Genomic DNA, 9,274 nt, shown 5'->3' with positions numbered 1-9,274 from the left:
AAAATTCGAATTTAACAAACACTTTTCATATATGTTTAATTTCTGTATAGTAGAGAGTAGGGTTATTGGGTTAGGTTAGTTGGACTTAACGGGTCGGTGATGGGTCAGAATTTTGGGTTGGACAGAATCATAGAAAGAATAATGGAAAGTCCAATTATCCAATTATTTTTTCTTTTAACAGGTAATCGGTTCGGGGTGGAGCGACAGCATAAATACCATACCCGTCCCGCCCCGCCCTGACTCGAACCGAAGCATTAAAATTAGATACCATATTCATCCCATTACGTCATTGGTTCAGTTTTTTTCGTCTCATTTGGTTTGATTAATCGTAATTTTTGATTTTGACAGTTCGAATTCCCATCCCTATCAACGTCACTACAATTTATAAATTATATATTCCTCGATAAATTAAGTTATAGACTCGATCACTTGGCCGAAATTTTTTTCTAGAACTTAATTTTGGTGACCCAACTATACTGTAAGTCGGTAAGGATGACTTTGGCATGACTATTATGAACCGAACTATTGGTAGCATTAAAAAGATGTTTGATTGTGTGGATCGGATTAATTGACCCATACATATTGTTCAAATAATTAGGTGATTACTTGTATTTACAAATTAAATTGTTATCCACGTTATAGCCGATACCATTTGATTTAATATATTATCAGTCTTTGACCTTATCTTTACACCAACATATAGTATCTACTTAATTAATAATCATCAATTTAATACTGGCATGATTACATTAAATTTAATTTAGTACCAGTATATCTATATGCTGTAGCACACCTGGCGCTGGATAGGATAGTGATTATCTTATTGGCTTGTTGTAGCAGATGATTCGTAAGAAAAGAATGACAGAAAACGCCCAAAAAACTAGAGAAAAGACTCTGAATTCAACTCAATATTATTAATAATGCAGAATGCTGAAAACTAACCCACAAGTCGGGTTAAATAGCTACGAAATACGAAATTATGGGAAAATTACCAAAAATGGCAAAATCCCGAAATTATACCAAAATAAAATATTAAGTAAAAGAAGTAAGTTGCCAAAAATTTGACTTAATTCGAGTTCTCTAACATATAGAAAAAAGAAAACTAAATATTACCATAAATAGTAAAAAATAACTTAAAATTGAATTTTGGAAAAGAAAACAGTGGATTTTGGGCTTGAAATAGACGTCCACCGAGCAAAGCTGGGTGGCCACGACGTGCGCGCCGAAGAGAGTTTTCCGGATTGGGGTCATAATAGCGATTCCGATAACCGTAGCCAAAGTTATGACCAAATTACCAAAGACGCGTCAAATTCCCCCAATTAAGGAAATAATGGTGATTCACTTTCCATCTTTGCACCGATTCGCCAATCTCATGGTATCTCAGCGCTATCATCGTGCTATCCGACAAATCAGCATCACTCGACTCGGATCCTCGTGCATCAACACCCAACAGGAAAGGCACTAGATATCGTCAGGCGTGAACTCGGGTATTATCGACCCAATTTTATGGGCAACCAAACACGGAGACATGTGCATGTTACTCGAACCGAACCAAATTGATGCAGACCGAGTCCAAAACCACGTTCAAATGCTGGCAGAACGAGAAGGTTTAGATGTTGAGAAAGGGTTATTTTACTGATTTTTCACTACTGATCATTGTTGAAAGATACATGATACTAATCTCTTCGGGCTGATCTGCCTGAGTTGAGGATTAATTGTGATTTGTGAAGACTAATTAAGACTAAACAAGAGTGACATAAAAGAAAGATGCTTGTCTGAAGTCGTCTTGTCCAGCTTATTAAACAATGTTCTCGTCGTCTTAAGTGTGAAATAACATGACGTTTTGTTTCATTTTATGAGAGTAGCTTGGACTGATGCAAAAACATGAAGTGCCAGGACAATTTGTTTATAATGTTCTTATTTTACAAGATGATACAGCAAATGCTGATGCAGACTTCGTACAGGCATACATTCTAGTTTCTGCATCCTAGTATGTCCCGATGACACTTGGGTCATTTATTGTTTGTACATTAAGTCCTTGTTTGAGCTCCATTTTTTCAGAAATGTATTTTTTCAAAACTCATTTTCAACATACATTTTTCGATAAAATAATTATACACGTATTTCAAAATTTTTCTTTATTTTTTGACCACATATTCTCCAAAAAACCACTATTCCACAATATATTTTATTCCAAAAATGAAAATCAAACAAGGGCTTAAAATTTTTTCTCTTATTATTGTGGGGTTCCATGTATTTTATCTAAACACGCATTCCACACTCATAATTTAAAGCGTTCCCTCAAATAGGGTTGGCAACAGGGGTGGGAGGGAGGGGGCTAGACATTTTCCTTCCCTGTACTCGCCACGTTACCCATTTAAGGCAAGGTGGGGCGATTGTCCCGTTTATATACTTGTTTAATTTTTTTAATAGCTTTTGATAATTCATTTTACTGCTCACATTCATTCAAGCGAGACAATAATATGGTTATTAAAATTTTAATTAATTATTTATTTTTAAAAGTTAAATTATTCGAATATATTTGGTAAACTAAGATTTTTATTGTTTATCATATTCGTTAAATAATTTTAGTTGCCATTTCTATTATAATTAATAAAATTTCGTGAGTTTTTTCCATTTAAAATATTGAATTTTAAAAAATTAAAAAATCAAAAATTAAACTAGGCAGGGGCGGGGCCCCTGTTACCCATACTCAACCCGATTAAGTGGGTAATGGGGGCGGGGCCCCATGGATATCGAATTTGACAGTATTTTTGCCATCCTTACCCAGGGCCGGTCCTGTGATAATGGAGGCCCGAGGCGAGGTCCGTAAATTGGGCCCCCGGACGAAATCAACGTAAAAATTTACGTAAAAATCTAATAACATTTTCAATTATGTACGCAAAAATTTGAGCATTACAAGTTTACGAAAACAATACAAAATTAAAATAATATCCAAAATCCAAAACTATCCCAAAAAAAAAAAAAAAAAAAAATTTGAAGCAAAATTGGGCCCCCTAAGGGTTTTGGGCCTGAGGCTGAGGCCTCAAATGCCTCAGCCCAGGACCGGCCCTGTCCTTACCCTCAATACAATTGTTAAGGTGACGAGAATATATTGCACTTCTTTGTTCCCGTTGTTGGCTAAAGATGTTTAAAAATGATGTTTTCCCTATTAATTTATTCATCTAAAAAGTTTGTCATCAACATGTCACTTATTCCGTATGCCTACCATCACCTGTCCTCGAAGCCTTAGGAAAAGAGACCGCAAAGAGCCTTGTTTTTTGACCTGGCTTTGAGCCTGGCCAAACAAGGTTTTTCCACAGCAAAATGTCTGGTAGAGAGATTGTGTCGGAGTGTGAATAGTATGCTTGATTTTGGAACATCTAAATCTTGTAAATTCCTAGATTTATTGATTTAATTATATTGTAAATACGTTTGCTTGTGCTAAAGAAAATTTTGTTCAAATTGAGGTTCAATAAACTTGATTTAGGTTTTCACCAAGACGATCTAAAATAAATTGTAATTGAGTTAAATCCAAGTCCAGCTTAATCAGATTCGTGCATTACATGTTTCCTCTTGTTCATTTGCATTTAAGTTAAACTTAGTTGAGATAAAATTTGTAAGCATTACTATGATCACTTGATTCATCTAAATGCATTAAAGTTGGACAGATCAGTCGACCCAACTTTCTTTTATTTAATCTAAAAAGCTAATGATTTTAATCTCACCTACATACCTGAAACAATTTTTCATCAAAATGATGAGAAATTTTCATTAATTTGTAAAGGAGCAATACTGTTAAATGGTAAAGTTTGAAACTATTTCAAGAAACCCACAACGGAATATCATAAGCCACATAATAAGTGCATGTAAAATAGCCGAGATAATAACACATATAGTCACTGAACTTTGCAAAAAGTTTTCAAGGGGTCACTTAACTTTAAAAATCACTCAAATTATCACTGAACTTTGCAAAAAGATTTTCATATGATCACCAAACTTTAAAAATCATCATATTCATCACTAAACTTTGCGAAAAGTTTCTACGGGATTACTCAACTTTGCAAAAGATTTTCCAGGGGTCACTGAATTTAGTGACTCCTGGGAAACATTTTGCAAAGTTAAGTGATGATAGGGTTATTATGATAGGGTTATTTTTAGAGTTCAATGACCCGTGGAAACCTTTTACAAAATTTAGTGATGACTTATGTGATTTTTAAAATTTAGTGACCCCGTGAAAACCTTTTGCAAAGTTCAGTGACCATTTGGGTTATTATCTTTTAAAATAGCCATAACCATGAAAATTACTACCTTGCACCCACAAAAAAAAAAAAAAAAAAAAAAAAAAAAAAAAAAAAACTCAACCACCAGCCCCATTTTGCACAGGCCAAAGGCTCCTATTTGGTAGATCGCATTGTTTTTAAACTGAATTCTCTATTCAAATAATGCTCATACATATTTAGATTTAATTTGATTATTGAGCATCTGTACTTTTATTCTTTAGAATTCTTTCTTCAATCAATGTTGGTTCCTTCATTTTTTGTGTGACTCTAAGTACTTGTTCTTGCACGCAGTGCTGGAGGAGACACACTAGGATTGTTAGATTGTGTGCTTGGTCACCATCTGGCAAATCTTTATCGACAAGAAGTTTTGATGCAACCATTGCTATTTAGGAACATGTTGGTGGTGATTATGAATGTGTTTCCACTCTAAAGGTATAGTTTCATTTTCAAATTCCATATTAAACTATTAAGATGAGTATATCACGTGAAATTGTGAATTGCACTATGAATTGTGGGAAATAGTATTGCACTGTGAATGTGAATTTTCCTGTGAAATGTAAATGCTTTGCTTTTGCTTCCAGTATATTTGTGATTCTATTTCTATCATTCTGAATTACTCCCATTAGTAATTAGATGTCAAATGTTTAAATCTAGATATCAAATGAAGAGATTCTTTCCAAACAAAACGAATGTAGAAAATGTTGATGGACGGATATCTAATAATGTGGAATTTGATGTCACAAAACTTCCATGACCAAAAACTAATTTGTTCTATATTTTTATTATCTTTAAATCCATGACAAAAACTCGACCTTCGATGTCAATACAATTTGTGCCCGCATTGAAGAATATCCTGGCTTTGCCCCTGCGAGAACTTACTAAAAAATATATCTAAATTCTATTGTAAATGAATGTCATGTTTTAAAAAATCTCAACAAAGACAACCTTTTTTGTTATATATGTTGTAAAATAAGGAGATAATTATTGATGAATATTTAATATTATTATGATATATGGATAAGTTTTATCTACTCTAAAAAATCTATTTCATTCTAATTGTAACTCTTGTTTTGAACCTTATAAATATGGGTTATGATTCTCAATAAAAAACACACTTGAGTTTTAACTCTTATATTATCTTTTCTTTTCTATCTTCTCAAAATAGGTTACTAGTACGAAAAGCTTAATTTTTTCAAAATTTAGTGAAGGTAGTAATTTTTTATAAACATAATTATCTATCACATGTACCAAAATTAATTTGGGAACATGTGAATTTTTTTTATAATATGCATTATAATTTTCTGCCTCACTTGATTTTTATTATTTATTTATTTATTTGCCTGTACAATCATACATACTGCCATAATGAAACATTATACATCCTCACAATCACGTTTGTACTATCACGAGAAAAAGCACATATATATTTCGCATGTACAATCACATTTGTACACTTGTTAATTTTTTTGTACTAGTATTATATCGATTTGTGTGAATCGATATATACGCAATTTGTATACATATGCATTAAATTAAGTGCTTTTTCTAATTGGCATTTGTTTGCCACCATAATGTGTAAATTCTAATTTTACATTTGACAATGGAGGAATTCACATGCGTATTTGAAATTATTCCTAATCCATGTTTGATAATTAATTTCTTTAACTTCATTAAATAATTTTAGATGTTCTATTATAAATTTTAAACTAATAATTTATCATGTTGTTGCTTATGAAGTAGTACATGGTAATTAATATTCCAAAATAATATTAATCATAGATCTATCTCCCTACTATATAAAAAGGAGAATGTGGAGTTACAGTAGAAAGCAATAGTGATTTGCGTCATTTTGTCTTACTGTAGCAATTTTTTTTTCAAGTAGGGGAACAAAAAGGACGTCGTTTGCCTTACTTGATATATATTTTATTATACAGTAAAAAAAGGCAATATAAATTTACTGCAACACGCAACTTTCCACATCTATCGCCAAATATTTAGAATAATAATTAGATATATTTAATTTAAAAAATTATATATTAATAAAAAGATTACTATAAAATTAAATATCATTTGGAACTGTTAAAAAATAAAAATACTAATAATATAAGACAGAAAATATTTCTAAGAAGTAAAAAGTTACTTGTGAGTAAAAAAAAAAAAAAAAATTGAAGAGAAAGGAATTAAAAAGAATTTTAAGTTGAAAAAAATTATTTATAATGTAAGAAAAAACGAAAACAAAAAAAAAATAAATTAAATCTCCGTGCGTTGTCTCCATGCATGGAGACATATTTATTTATTTTTATTTTTAATTTTTACATTATAAAATATTTTTTAATTTAAAATTCTTTTTAATTCTTTTCTCTCCGTAATATTTTATTATACAACACACAACTTTTCTTACTTCCCACCAAGTTAGCTTAAAATTTAAAGTAATATTTAGATATATTTTATTTTTTAAATTAAATATTAATAAAAAGATTACTATAAAATTAAATATCGTTTGAAATTATTAAAAAATAATAATACTAATGATAAGGCAGAAAATATTTCTATAAAATGTAAGAAGTTGCTTGTTAAGTAAAAAATTGACAAGAAAAGAATTTCAAATTGAAAATATATATATATAATGTAAACAACACAAATACTAAAAAAACAAAAAAAAGTTTCTCCGTGCACGGAGACTCAATGTCTCCATGCTTTCTCTGTGCATGGAGACAATGTCTCCATCTCCATGCACGGAGAGAATTTTTTTTTTATTTATATTATAGATAAATTTTTTTTCAATTTAAAATTATGTTTAATTCTTTTCTTTTCAAAATAAAATTTAATTTTTCAATTTTTCACTACCATATAAAAAAGTGAATGGGAAGTCACTGCAGTAATGAATTATTTTCACTCCCTGTGGCCTTTTTTCCTTGATCTACTTCCAAGTTAATTTTTTTTTTTTTAATTTTGTTTTTACTTGTGCATATGAATTTCATTTTTAATTTTTTTCCTCCTGCTATGGACAAACCGACGTCGTTTTGTCTTAACTTATGGCAAAACGAAGACATTTTACTCAACATGAATCGACATAGTACATTTTCTCCATTTTTATACGCTACCCGACCATGCCTTTTCAAATTCACCATTTTTGCTTCTTCTCATCCACACACACTTCCCTCTCTTCTCTTAATTCTCTTCAAATACTTGGTCTCTATAATACTTGACTCTTGAAAAAAATCTTATTTTGAGTTAATATGAATTTCAGGTAATCCATATTTAAATTCTTCAACCTTTCATTTTCTTTTTCTGTGTATTCCTATTTTGTGTATAAAATAATTTGTTTTATTTATTTTTAATTTTTTCCTTGGCATTTAGGACTTCAATATTTGAAGCTGATTTTTCCCAACAGGTAAGTTTGTTTCCTTTTTTTCCTTCTTTAGTTCTTTGTTTGTATTATTTTTTTAAATGATGGTTTATGTGGCTTCCAAACTGTTCTTCTTTGTTTTTTAATTTACTGTTTAGATTTATTTTGGTTTTCTATTAGTTGACTGGATATCTAGGGTTTTAACGTGTTATTTGTTGTTTGTAAGTTTGTGTTATTTTCATTCTAGGTTAGATTTGAAAATTTAGGATTTCAGTGTCCTTTTGTCTTCTTCTTCTTCATTTTTTATTTTTACGCTTATTGTCTTTGTTTTGAAATTTACTTTTTAAAGATGTTATTTTTGTTGTTGGTGACCTCAAGATTTACTCTTCGAATGTGTTTTCTTACTCTTAAAGTGTTGAAAATTCAAAAATTATTTTTTGTCTTCTATATTTGAGCTGAAAATTTAGGTTTTGAATGTTTTTCTTTTCTCTTTGTTGAAGATTTGCTATTCTAATTTGTTATTTGGTTGGTTATTATTTGATGATGAAGAGTACGTGTTCAAATGTGTTATTTAGTTATCTGTGAACAGTGTTGTTTCCATTTGAAGTTAAAGTTGAAGGTTTAGGATTTTAGTGTCCTTGTGGCTTTATTTTTTACACTTATTGTCTTTGCTAATTTTGTTGTTGGTGACATCGAGATTTAGTCTTCGAAGGCATTATCTTGTTGCTGAAGTGTTGATAGTTCGAAAATGCTTTTTAATCTTCTATACTTGAGTTGGACATCAGGCTTTGAAGGTTTTTTTCTCCATTTTTTGGTTGAAATTTTACAGTTTCAATCTATTATTTATTTTTTTATTAGTTGATGATGAAGAGTAAGGGTTCGAATGTGTAATTTTTTTCTTTATGACTTGTATTATTTTTGTTTGAAGTTAAAGCTAAATATTTAGGATTTTTATGTCCTTGTGATTTCATTTCTTGCACTTACTGTGGTTGATCTCTCTGCATATTCATTTATTTCTTGATCGCCTAAAAATTATTGTGTTTATACTGATTTCTTTGTTGTTCAAGTGCATTTTATCTATCGAAACATACATGCAACTCATTGTCTTGGTATTCATTTCTCTATAGTGGAAAAATTTCATGCCACCTCGCGATTTCTGTGTCCAAAGTGTCTACAAGTGCATCTTTTCATCTTCTATTTCATATTTAAGTTCAAGATTTACCCTTTAAACCTGTTATTTTTCCGTGAGGTTGAGAATTAGACTTTGAAGGCAGTTGAGACGGAAAAATTAATTGGTAAGTGCGACAAAAGTGAAGAATCTAGAATACTTTATCCAAAGGTAAGTAAAATTTAAATTCAATTAAAAATCAAAATATTTTTTTTTTGACATGTATTTTTATGCATTTTCCCTTTATGCCTATGAGATTATGAGAGTAAGGCATATTTTTATAATTTCTTTTAAGCTCAAGAATTCTGTCTTAGATAATGGAGATTTTTTATTGTTATTTTTTAGTTCAAAATTGTAAAAACATTTACTTGAACTTTCAAATTTTTTTCTCCAAAAATTTACAATTTCTACGATAATGAAAACATAGCAAATACAAATCTCGTGCAATACACGTAACACGACTAGTATTATAAA

The sequence above is a fragment of the Olea europaea genome, chromosome 19, assembly GCF_002742605.1.
Source record: "Olea europaea var. sylvestris chromosome 19, O_europaea_v1, whole genome shotgun sequence".
Taxonomy (NCBI): Eukaryota; Viridiplantae; Streptophyta; class Magnoliopsida; order Lamiales; family Oleaceae; genus Olea; species Olea europaea.
Note: the sequence above shows the minus strand (reverse complement) of the source record.